Source organism: Palaemon carinicauda, unplaced genomic scaffold (genome assembly GCF_036898095.1).
Source record: "Palaemon carinicauda isolate YSFRI2023 unplaced genomic scaffold, ASM3689809v2 scaffold351, whole genome shotgun sequence".
In the NCBI taxonomy this organism is placed as follows: domain Eukaryota; kingdom Metazoa; phylum Arthropoda; class Malacostraca; order Decapoda; family Palaemonidae; genus Palaemon; species Palaemon carinicauda.
This window is the reverse complement of record NW_027171195.1, coordinates 140,858-154,993: the sequence shown is the minus strand read 5'-3', so window position 1 is coordinate 154,993 and position 14,136 is coordinate 140,858. Positions and strand designations below refer to the sequence as shown.

The following is a 14,136-nucleotide window of genomic DNA, read 5'->3' as shown; positions in this document are numbered from 1 at the left end:
TATATATATATATATTGTGTGCTCAATTACAAAGGCGTATGAAATGATTCAGGAATAAAAAGTAAGGGATAACGTAAGTTAGACCGAGTGGATAAATGACAGAATAAAGAATCACAAAAAGAGAAGTGATCGACAATATAACTAGATTTGCAGACGACGAGACACGAAAGAGATAGCGGATGGATAATACATTTGGGCATTATGGAACGGTGCTAGAGCCGGGGAGGCCAAGCAGTTGCACCATGGGGCAAAAGACAAGAAAGAGGCTGGGCAGAAGGATGGAAGTAAAGGAGAGGGAATGATGATTAGATAGAGGGCTAAAAAGTGGATGCAGCTAAGTGGGATAATTATCGTTGATTCAGTCTTTGGATGGTGAGTGATATATTTTTACACAATCTATATTTTATTTTGACTAGACTAATTTGATGAAGCATAAACATTGCTACGTTAGTGATGAATGGGAGAAAATTAATCAAGTAATATTTACTATAAAATAAATTTATGAAATAACGTAAGTTATATAATAAACGTGTTCAGAAATTGTTCACGTATTACACACACGTGTTACAGAACAGACACGCCTTGCAAAATATTGCTTAAATTCCAGGAGTTAATCATCCTAATTCGTTATATGAGGAACTCTGTTCATATTGCAATAATACTGAACAAGTCGAGTTATGTAGAACGTTCAAGAGCCGGTACTACTACAACTACTACTACTATTACTACTACTACTATTAATAATAATACATCTGAAAGTCTTACACGGTGACAATACTAGATATTAAATAAACTGAAAATCCCAATAGATAATACCTCCAATTCTCTTCTCAACAAATTTAACCTTATATAATACTTTCTCATCCAAAGAAGCAAAAACAAAAAGTGAAGAAAAATAAACAAATAAAAAAAGATAGCAGAAACCATCAAGAATAAGCAGAGGCCCCACAGGGACGTGTGAACTGAGATTAAGGTGACCCACAGCCATTTTCTAGAGCCGCAAAGGCACAAAAGGCGTAATGTGGTCCCTTAACATTGAGAGTTGTTAGACGAAAACCATTATTACTTACAAGGAGGAAATGAGGTAACGTTGTCCAATTAGCTACTTAGACATACTAATCTGTCAAATTTAAAGTAGTCAAGGAAGGTCAGAGGTCGCAGGGGAGTTATTGCTTAGCGCCACCTTTGGAGAAGGCAAAAAACTGGACGATACTAAGAGAGAGAGAGAGAGAGAGAGAGAGAGAGAGAGAGAGAGAGAGAGAGAGAGAGAGAGAGAGAGAGATAATTTAAACAGGATATATCAAAATTCCAATATATTCTTATTCAGAAAACGAAAAATATTGATAGAAAATACTATTTTTCAGAAAACGATGAAACATTAAGCACTCATTTGGCACACTAACATTGTACCTATTTAGGGAGAGAGAGAGAGAGAGAGAGAGAGAGAGAGAGAGAGAGAGAGAGAGAGAGAGAGATCAACTGGGAGTATCAAAATTAAAATTTACTTTTATGCCAAAAAGTGACATAACATTGAATTCTTATTTTGCTCACTAACATTGTAGCTGATGAGAGAGAGAGAGAGAGAGAGAGAGAGAGAGAGAGAGAGAGAGAGAGAGAGAGAGAGAGAGAGAGAGAGAAAAGGAGGGTTTATATAGATGTATAATAATCAAATTAACTCATTCAGAAAGCGAAAAAACATTAAGCACTTATTTAGCTCACTATCATTGTGTCTAGAGAGAGAGAGAGAGAGAGAGAGAGAGAGAGAGAGTTATCTGAATGTATCAAAATTCAAACTTACTTTTATTCAGAGAGCGACAAAACATTAAGCACTTATTTGGGACACTAACATTGTGTCTGAGGTTGTAGAGAGAGAGAGAGAGAGAGAGAGAGAGAGAGAGAGAGAGAGAGAGAGAGAGAGGAGAGAGAGAAGAGAGAGAGAGAGATAGAGAGGGAGATAATTTAAACAGGATATATCAAAATTCCAATATACTTTTATTCAGAAAACGAAAAAATATTAATAACAAAGACTCTTTTTCAGAAAACGACGATACATTAAGCACTTATTTGGCACACTAACATTGTACTTGATTAGAGAGAGAGAGAGAGAGAGAGAGAGAGAGAGAGAGAGAGAGAGAGAGAGAGAGAGAGAGAGAGATTTAATAAGGTAGAAAAAAATAAATGATTTACAACAGGACAAGACATGCAGTGCAATATTTTCCTAAATGAATTTTAGAAGTTAGTAAACTCACATTTCGCAAAAGGAACTTCCTAACCTCCTCACTCTGGAAATTAAGCTTAAAAGAAGGGTACGATTTTCTTGCTATTTTTTGATCCTCCATTTTCTTCTATTTTTGTTACTAAGAACAAATATCTTTCACTGCTGAATAGAATTTTGAAGAATGATGAAAATTTTAAAATTTTTCGAAAATCTAGAATATCCAAACTTAAGTTGAAAATTGCATATAATAAAAATACCAACTCCCAGATGACGTCATAAGTGATACAATCAGTAATAAAACTGGTTTTGCAATTGCATTGGCCATAGACGCCAGTGATCAATCTTCCAAGAAAGGTTAGAAAAAAAAAACGAAGCAAATAATCCTCTTAGATGAGGAATTAGTTAATAGGTAACAGACCTCAATAGGCCAACGCTTCAACCATTTCTTTACAGTTTTTCAGGGTCAAATTTTCAAAAAAAAATTTTCTTCAGGACCAAGATTTCTACTAAACAGATAAGGGCATATAAGAATATGATAAATTTGGAGACAAAATATAAATAAGAATAAAAATAAACATTATGTTAATCAGAAGAATCCATAGTTAGTGATGGAGGACGAAGAATATTTTTAAAGACTTATTTGATTCCGATATCATTCGCATAATTTTGTGATTGATGAAAACGACTTGAAACACTAAGGATTTCCGAACTGTATCTACAGAAGGCTGCAAGACATTGCTGAAATACAATGCTTTGAGAAGCGTATTACATTGACAACGAACATATATCTTACGTGATTTATTCCATCCATAACAATTCTCAAATTCTAAAATAGAAAATAATGAGTTACCGAGCAAAGTTGATAACTAAGTCAAAAATAAATAAAATATATTCATGGTTCATCTCATTAATGAATGGCAGAGGCAAGGGACAGTGACACTGCCCTAGCATGCAGGATAATGCCAAAAAGACTGACCATATAGACATATGATCAGCGTCCAAGGCCCCTTTTCACAAAAGCTAGGACCAGAAAGAAATGATAACTATAATAACAAAGAAGGTAAAAATAATACGAGATAAAATGACACTAAAGAGACCAAGAAAAGATACTGGATATAACAAAGAGAAATTGGGTGAAGTCTAAAACTTTTCATTGGGTCTGCTGAAACATTTAATACTGACTTGCCAACTATATGAGAAACACCGTTTGGGGTTTTCGTAGATTTTTCAAATGAATAAAAGGATTATTGGTTTTAAAGGGTTACAATTCCTCTAAGACCACACTAGCAAAGAGGTACCCACACACGTAAGATTTTTTTCTTTCTTTCTTTTTAAGCATTTCGCATAAAATATCCTTATTTAAGAAAATTCTCACACCGAGATTGTAAGGATATACAGTATTTATACATGAAGGGACACTAGATCTTATAAGCTCTCACGTATTTTCCAATTCCTGTACATATAACACCTGACAGATTGCGCAGCTTCAACAGAAAAAAATAATAACATCAATATAACAAAAAAGTTAAAAAATAATGAAAAAAAAAAAAAACATGCAAATCTCTTTCATCAAATCTCACAAAAATCATATCACTCATATGTAACTCCCAGAGGAGTTTGGCTGAGATATAAGACACTTTATAATGAAGCTCTCCTCACCTTGATGTCTGGCGGATATGTTCGCATTACGGCCAAAGACCCTAAAACAAACATCCGGTTATTACTGTCACCATGACACTAATACGGTCACGTAATCGACTGACGAGGACAAACGGTGATAAAAAATCTGCATCCGAGTTCTTCAAGAGGTGAGTTGCCAGTATATATAAAAAAAAAAAAAAAAGAATAACAGCTTCCTCTGTTGATTCTTCTTAATAAATCAATAAGATATCGCTATGCTTGCTATTCTCAATAAATCATTAAAACATCGTTTTTCATCTTCTTTTCCTTAATAAATCATTAAAATATCATTAATCTTCTTATTAAATCATAAAAACAGTTAATTTTCTTCTCAATAAATAACAAAAACGTTGTTATTCTTCTTATTAAATCATTAAGACATCGTTAATCACAACTTACACGAGATATATGAAAAAAACGGTGTTATAGTAGCGCAAGGCATAATTCTTCTTACAATATTTCACTATCAATTCCCAAAGTACAGTCAAAGTACAGTCAAGACCTGCGTATACTATGACCTCCTTTAACTAAGTCATTCATCAAAATGCTTCAATTTTTTCTACCACTCCGATCCTTTTACTACCAAGATTTTCCAGAACCTGTTTTTTTAGTAGACTCATCTCTACCTGGTTACATAAGATAAAATAAAAAGGGAATACCAAAGCTACTTGGAATCTTGTCGTGACTTAACTTTCGCTACCTTCGAGGCTTCATGGAATCCTTAAAAGGTCCCAGCTAGCTGGCTTCTATTCCAGAGAGATTAAAATGGTTAACCCAAATCAGTATTTTGTTTTCAATCTACGATAAGTTTTATGACATAAAAATAACCGCTTAACAGACTACTACGACATCGAAATATATTATTTTGACAAAATGTGTCGAGATGATATCACAAGGACCAAGGTCTATAGACCTTCGCCAAAGGTATTCACATTGAGTAAGGGATCATCCATCAACATTATAGAATAAATCTTCCTATCAGGTCTTGGTGGGTCCTGCACTACTTGGGTTAATCCCCTTCAATCTCCAGGAGGAATTATTAGAAATTAATCCCAAATTCCAACTGACGGAGTTACCCGGAGGAAGATGTAACCAAGATGTGACAATTTCATGGAATCAATAAAATGTCAAAATGCAAATAATTGAGACAACAAATAAACAATTATAAGTAAAAATTTTATTTTATTGGACAGATATGAAATATTGAAATATTCTGACCTATATAATTATTGAAAAAAAAAAAATTGGTTTTATTTTTCCCACTTATCTCAGCCGAGCTCAATGACCACATCATTCCTGAGAGAAAGCTCCAGTTTCCTTTTATCTCCACAAAACCTTCTGAAAAGGAAGCAACCAGGTTCTTAAGTTGACCTGTGGACAACCGCAAATTACTTTTAGAGAAATAAATTGACTGAATCTACAAAATTATTAAGATTTCGGTTAATAATGCAAGTAAAATCCGATTCTTGTATAGAATAATAATAAATCTAGATTAGATTTTATTCTATTTCTCAATAACATTATCAAGCCGAAAATTCACTACGACGAGAAATATTAAAAAAAAAAAACACCAATGCAAACAATAAAGACAAAAAAAAAAAAAAAAAATATGGCGACCGTGTGGTCCGTTGGAGGAACAATATCTACAATTTTCAGAATACATGACATCCTGTACTCTGAGGTTTGAAACATAAACTCAAGAGTTAATCTATCATAAAATTCATCTTCATTCCACTAAACACAAACACAAGCATGAAATAAGATTGCTTGTTTGTTTCCTTGACATGAAACCGTTACCCTTAGTCTATAGAATATTGGTCGTACCATTCTATAATGCACAAAACAAGTATTACCCTGAGGCCATTTCGGGTTACTTCCCTCTTTCCTCGTAACCCACTTAGGCCTGGACGGTTAATGTCAGATAGCAGGAGCTGATGGTGGAGCGAAGTTACCACCGAGCGGGGTAAGGGGCCTTCCGCACCATTCTACCTCCCAAAAATAGGCCTAAGGCCCTGTAGGCATAGGTCCCAGTGGTATTCACTCATTTCTTCAAGAGAGCCAAAAGTTTAGGACATACTCAGAGTGTGAGCCACATAGGCCTTCATGAAATATATATATATACATATATATATATATATATATATATATATATATATATATATATATATATGTATATATATATATATGTGTGTGTGTGTGTGTGTGTGTAAAATATGTGTTCGTGTGTGGGATCTAAATTCAATATTTTTGTGAGTTTCCAAAGACACGTAATTATAAAATAAAACTAGTAACCAACCTTATTATCAAATAAATAATGTTAAAATTCTTGGCTTTAATAATATAAAAGTTAAAATGAATACGGTAACTTTATCTAATTTTGAAATGACCAGATATGGCCAAGTTGTTTCTTCTGCATTACATTTTGAAGTTCACAATCTTAGGATTTTGTCACAAGTGCCGCCTAGAGACTTGTACAATTGAATATGGCAAAATTTGGAATTTCCTTTTCCTTCCTCATTAATCCAATGAGACCCTACATCTGTGCACTATCCCAAATATCTGTGTGTTCCTTCAATGCAATAGTAAATCATTAAAAAGCTGACAGATTACCGATTTCTTCAGTTCTCGTCATTATGGTTGTGCCTGATATGATTTGTTTGAAAATTGCATCTTTGTTATTAAAACCACAATACATTTTCTCTGCCAATGTCAAAACACATCTTTATAGTGGGGCAGCATAGCTAACCTATTGTGCATTTTGTGATACAAGCACCAAATTTGGCACAAATGTACATTGACATATGGCAAACATTTTCAGATATTGAGCCACTCGGAATTCTCTATTCATGTCCGCCATATTGGAATTCAAAATGGCCGCCATTTGAAATCTACATTTGCGCTTATCTGTGGATCTAATATTGCTATTGACTCGATTCTGGTGCCTAATTGTAGGTTTTGGGGGGCAACGAATCCAATGGTTACAATCTGAATTGCGTATTTTTTTACCACTGAGCCCCCATATTTGATTTTAAAATGGCCGCCATTTGAAATCTTCATTTTTGATTATCAGTGGGTCTAATGCTGCTTTTGACTCGATTCTGGTGTCTAACTGTATGTTTTGGGGGGCAAGGAATCCAATGATAACAATCTGCATTGTGTATCTTTTAGCATTGAGCCGCCATGTTGGATTTCAAAATGGCCGCCCTTTTAAAATCAAATATGGGGGCTCAGTGAGAGAGAGAGAGAGAGAGAGAGAGAGAGAGAGAGAGAGAGAGAGAGTTCATCTTGGAGTATAAAAACTCAAATTCACTTTTATTCAGGAAGCAACAAAACATTAATTACTTATTTGGCACACTAACATTGTGTCTGATGTTGTACAGAGAGAGAGAGAGAGAGAGAGAGAGAGAGAGAGAGAGAGAGAGAGAGATGAGAGTATTAAAACTACTGAATGGCAAAACCCCAATATGCAGGAAGTTTCTTTTAAGGATATGTGTGAATTTTACTATGAAGGAAGGAAGGAAAACACAATCTTTTTGTATAACCAATATTCCTTTGGTTTATGAGCATTAATGATGCCAATGATATTGAAGATACCAACACTACACTGTAAAAAGTTCAAGGTACAGAAAGGGTATAACGATTGAGCTGGGGTTTAAATACATGTAAAACACCCTAAGGCTCAAATATACCCCTCAAAACCAGGAGGCAGGGTATTTTTTGTGAATAATATACCCTCTATTGTACTTTGTCTTAAAATGGGCTTGGTAAGTTTGTGTGATCATGTCATGAAATGAACTTTTACTCTGTATTAAATCACCATATTGTTACACTGATAGTGTAATGCACCAAAAAAGTTACGAACAACATATTGGTTTTGAGTTATGGATAGTTTTGAAGCAAGTTCCTACAAAATGCGGTACTTGGCAATTTGTATTGTTGCCGTCTCGAGATTCTTCGAGACCCCGAGAATTTGGCGGGAAATTTCAGTGGCGTCTGGACTCTCGTCTTCTCTGCCGTGAAGATGAATTGCTCCAATTAGCGTCATCGAGATTATAATATCTACACTGCATTTCACCTGTTAACTGCTAACCAAGGTAAGAACACTAACTGTCCATCTATGCAAGCATAGACAGTGGTCCCCAACATGTATATACACCGCCAACTCTGACTTGAAAGAAAAACGCCGGTAGATGCTTATAAAAAGGCGGCGGTTTACCATACAAATACGCGGCTATGTACGTCTCTGTTGCATGTCATAACTATGGTGAAAGAACCACAACTATTCGAGAATGACACTTACATTATTTTATTTCGTTTTGACAATGATTCTAAATAGCATATACCTCCGTGGTGGTTTGCACTGAAAGATGGTTAAAACAGAGACGAAGCCTTTTGACATACTACTTAGTAGACTTTAGTAACTTCTTTAGTTATAATAATTCAATTAATCTTATATATATATATATATATATATATATATATATATATATATAATTATATATATATGAAATTGCTCTTTGTCAACTCATGTACAGCTTTCTCTCGGATAGCCGTTATTAATGTGACGTCACTAGGCACGACAACTGAGACAAGTCCTCCCTCTCTCGCCAGGCGAATTCTTTCTCCCCTCTGTCTCTCGCTGACTGCTTTCCAAAATCTCATTTAATTTTACTGTTATTATTATTATTATTATTATTATTATTATTCTTATTATTATTATTATTATCATTATAATTATGATATCAATATAAAATGATAATAATAATATTGCTATGACTATTATTATTCCTTTACTCTTTTTACTATTATTACTATTATTATAATTATACTCCTTATATTATTATTATATTGTTTTTATTATTATGGTTTTTGCATTGACTCTGGTATTTATGTGACCTATAACACTTTTTACCATAATTTTACGTATGATAAAATGTGGTATGTATGTTTCTTATTATCTGAAATGCTGCCTTGAATAAATTTTAGGTTACTCATCCCCATTATTTCTGCAGTATTTTAAAAGTCAAAACTACCATACTTAGCATTATTTCCTACTTCAACGTTACGAATAAAAATTGTCAGACATCATCATTAGTTTTGCATTCAGGCTGTGATAGTCTAAAAAATCATTATTACTAACACCGGGGAAAATAAGTAAGAAATTATCATTAGTACTTAATTATGAGAGAGAGAGAGAGAGAGAGAGAGAGAGAGAGAGAGAGAGAGAGAGAGAGAGAGAGAGAGAGAGAGAGAGAGAGCGTCAAGCTGTCTGGGAGGAAAAAACCATAAACAATGTATTCAGCTAAACGTTAATAACTTTACGATTACGCGTAGTCTGTAAGCAAACACTGACGCCAATGATTTCTTAATCAGTTTGACCTGAGGTAGCATACAGTTAGGTATTTATGCATGATATTTTTTCCTTTCTTTTCTATATATATATATATATATATATATATATATATATATATATATATATATATATATATATATATATATATATATATATAGGCACACACACACTAACAAATATTTTCTTTTCACAGATTTCTGCGTACAGTTTGCTTTGCAGCTTCTGCCATCACTCTTTATATATTATATATATACTTTTGATTTTCAAGTGTAATGGAAATAATAAATTGATAAACCAAACTTTTAAAATCATTGACCTTATTACTTTATATACTTATAAGCTATAACTACACCTATATAATGGTGGAATAGATGTTAATTATAAAATTATAATTAATATACAAGGGTATTTATGTCGTATAGAATACCCTGTAAAAGGGTATTCTTTACCTACGATACACCCCTAAGTAAGGGTATCTCAAGTATATGTTATACCCTTGATATGGGTATATTGTAAAGGGTATATTATAGTTCTTATATACCCCGATAGGGTATGCTATTTTAACCACTAGAAATACCCCTTTTATACCCCTTTTATACCCTTAATTTTTTAGAGTGTATAAGTCATCAGTTTCATAAGTTGACCTGTAGAGTAGCGCAAATTTCTTTAAGACAAACACATCGACTGAACGAAATTACAAACTTTATCAAAAATATATGAAATAGATTCACAGTCTTTTAAAAAACCCAGCCACTGATTAACAGGTGATGAAGTGTGGGACAGAGGTAGATGGAGAAAGCTGTTCAGAAACTTGGACTCCAAATAAAAGTGGGAAAAGATGCAGAAAAAGAAGAAGTCTTTTAGAATTTATTTTATTTTGAGTATTGTTTCAATCCTTGTACTTAGGGCACTCACTTAGCAGTGTCAGTATTCCCCATACATTGACGCAAGTAATACAAAATTTGTAAAACGGATACACAATCGTTTCAAGTGTATTTTACTTTCAGTAGTTTCAATAATTGTATTTTGGAAGAATAGACTCTTTAGCTATGGTAAGCAGCTCTTCTAGAAGGACACTCCAAAATCAAACCATTGTTCTCTAATTTCAGTTAGTGGCATAGCCTCTGTACCATGGTCTTCCACTGTCTTGGGGTAGAGTTCTCTTACTTGAGGGTACACTTGGGCACACTATTCTATCTTTTTTCTCTTCCTCTTGTTTTCTTTAAGGTTTTACAGTTTATAAAAAGTGATATTCATTTTAATGGTACTGTTTTTAAAATATTTCATTATTCCTTGTTTCCTTTCCTCACTGGGCTATTTTTCCTGTTGGAGCTCCTGGGCTTATAGCATCCTGCTTTTCAAACTAGGGCTGTAGCTTAGCTAATAATAATAATAATAATAATAATAATAATAATAATAATCTACCAAACTCTTTCATCGAAGGCAGTATAACCCATATAATGACACCAGCAGTAATACAACCTACAGTAACATATGCGATAAGCCAAAATGAATCTGCTCAAAGGCTCTTGAAGAAAGGAAGAGGTAAATTCTCCAAGCGTGAGTAGGCCAGGGAATCTTTTTGACGCATTCCGAGCCCCCTATACCGCCATAGGAAAATAACTGGTCGCTAATGTATGGTTAGGTCGACCTGCTTTACCCATTGGAAGCACTTCCAGGGTTCATAAACTGATGGTAAGTGACACTTAATGTAACCTCCTAACTTCGATTTGGAAGAACGATGAAGTGTTTCAGTCGTGTCTTTATATCAGATGTTTGATCTCGAACGCAAATGAAAATCCTGTTGCCGCTAGGAAAAGTCACTAAAATATCATTTTAGAAAAAGAAAAAAAAAGTAATTCAATCATTTGATAATTCATAATGATATTATTTAAGCCTCACAAAAATTTAAAGATGCGGTTTTACTTGGGGACTGGATGAGTACAATACATATAATTCAAACCAGCAGCCTAAATTACACCTGTTTATATATATATATATATATATATATATATATATATATATATATATATATATATATATATATTTATATATATATATTTATATATATATATATATATATATATATATATATATATATATATATATATATATATATATAAAGTCATATATTCATGTGTATAGCCAGACACTTGCTCTTTATTATATAGGGAAGATGTACAAATGATAAGTAAATATAGGTAACCAAGGGGTACTTGAAATAAGTAAAGTACTAAAGAAAAGAAGCTTATACCAAAACTGTAGAAGGACTAAGGTTCATGTAAAATACGTTAGCATGGGAATGTTCGAAACTGTGTGACCTCATTTCTATGGCATAAATAAGCAGTGTATAATATTACCAACCCCCCCCCCCCACCCCCCTCTCCACCATTTCGTTGGCTCCGCCCATCAGCGTTCTATCGTCATACCCGATTGACCCTAATTAGTGTAATGGAGAGAAAGAGGCAATTAGCGGAGAAGGTATGAAAACGTCATAAAACAGGAATATCTTAATTTCAGACGTAAACAAAATTTCGATAGTATGCTCTTAAAAGGCCACTTTACAATAAGGAGAATAGATAAAGCACTGATAAAACATGTAAGGAGGCTTCACTTTGCTTTCAGCTCTGATGGTGGACGGTTGTTGCCGTTCCTCATCCTTCCACTTCAGCTCTTGGCTTACTCTTGTTCGCCGCTAGTTAATATCCTTTTAATTTTTCAAGATTCTTTTTTTCTGAATCTTAATTTGTGATTGATGGCTTCTGGGGATACCATAGGAGAGGCACAAATGGATGTATCTTCTAGTTATGAAATGAGTGAAACAAATGAGGCCCCTTTTATAACTAGAAAGAAAAAGAACCGGAAAAAACAGCAAAGGCCCCAAACTGAGGTATTTGATGGCAGCTCAAGTGGAAATGAAAATGGATGTACCTTAATCACCAAGAAACAACGGGCGAGTACTGGTACATCTAAGGTTGAAAATTCTTGATCAAGCTTAGTTAGGAATGAGGTTAGGAAAGACAGTATTGCTGTCTCTGGTGAAAGAAAGCGGCTGTACTTTCGCAGTATGCTGGATATGAACTACCATAACAAAATGCAGTGGACGGTAAGGCTTTTTAAGAAATATCCAAGTTTTGAAGTCTTGTTTAAGGAGGACAAACATAGGCCATATATAACTGTGAAAGATGATAAGGCAGTTGAGTATCTAACTACCTCAGGCTTTGAAGAAGTTATTTAAAAAAAACTAAAGGATAATGTTAAACATACGAAAATTATTGTGTTCGAATTTCCAGTCTTTTTGGACCCAGAAGATTTGCTTGCTGATAGGAGAGTTGTTTGGGCTAAGCGACGTGAAACTAAACAGAAGGGTCAAACTATCGCTAAGCCGCAGGTAATAGCATTAATAATGGGCGAAATTCCAGAAAAAAAAAAATTTGTTCCCTGCATTGGGTATAGGAGAGTGTCTATCTATAATGAAGGTCCTTTGTTATGTTTCAAGTGTAGTAAATGGGGTCATAAGGAATACAAATGCCAAAATAGTGATAAATTGCAGCAAGAACCATAATTCAAAGGAATGCCTGGAAAAGATAAAGGATAATGTTAAAATTGTTCCAAAATGCTGTAACTGTGGAGGTGAACATAATACAAACTCGTGGATGTGTAAAAAGACGCCAGTCATGGAAAACAATAAAACGATGAACTCGATGCCTTATTCTTCAGTAAATGGGCAAGTGAATAGAACTGCTACTCCCGTTGTTAATGTGTGGGAGCGCCAGGAAGATGAAAGGTGCCGTCAGAGTGCAGTTATGATGAAACAAACGAGGGATGACTTTTTCAAGGATAGTATTATTAATGAAGGTGTTATCAATGCACTTCGTGCAGAGACTGGGGAACTTAAAAAGGTAATGATGAGTTTACAGGATCAACTCACCCAAGTTTGCAATGTTAAAAGTTTGGCTGTTTCTGCAGTAGATGGGAATGCTGATGCACAGAAGGTTTCTTCTTTCAAGTGGAATGATGAAGGTAATAATTCCGGTAGTGTAATTTGTAAACCTAAAATGTCTAATAAGGATTCGAATCAAAGTGAACAAAGGGAAGGAGAGAAAATTGTAACACGTCCATTAATAATATGGTTTCCTTATTAGATACAGTACTGGAATACATGCAACGGCCTAATGAGGATATGAAAATGAATGTAATCTTACTTGCCAGAAAGGTTAGGGAAGAAATTAAGGAAAATGGAGGGGTTTAATCTTAACTCTTTATCTTGGAATGTAAATAGCCCCCAAAAAAGGTCAACTGTCATTCATGCTTGTGTACTTTCTCATGACCTTGATGTGATAACTTTACAAGAGACTGGTGTAAATGGTATTGGTTTCCAACTGACAGGATATCAGAGTTTTGAATTGCAAGCTGATAATGTAAATAATACTAGAGGTCTGATTACATTTGTTAAAAATAGTATTCCTTCTGTTATATCTACTGCTACAATAATTAATGGTACCGAGTGTTTGTGTGTTAAGTTGTATTTGAGGGATAGTGTGGATAGTGTGCTTTATGTAATTAATATGTATGTACACGCAGATAAATTAGGTCTTGAGAATTTTCCTATGTGTCTTTTCGATGAGTGTTGTTTATTGATGGGAGATTTGAATGCTCGACATCATAATTTGGGAAGCCGAGGTAGTCAAAATAGGAATGGTTTTATGTTAAATAACATCTTGAACACCTTAAACAATGTACGTGCCCTAGGGAAAGGAGAACCCACACACATAAGAGGTGGCAGAATCGATTATGCCTTACTTTTTTATATGCCCGAGTGCACGGCTGATGCTTCAGTCGTTGGTGAAATGATGAGTGATCACTTTACAATCGAAACTTCTTT

The 14,136-nt window shown here is 34.2% G+C and overlaps 1 pseudogene; it reads left to right on the top strand.

Annotated features, from left to right (window-relative positions):
- The first annotated feature begins 3,949 nt into the window (after positions 1-3,949).
- Positions 3,950-13,836, top strand: LOC137636681 (uncharacterized; annotated as a pseudogene).
- The last annotated feature ends 300 nt before the right edge of the window (positions 13,837-14,136 follow it).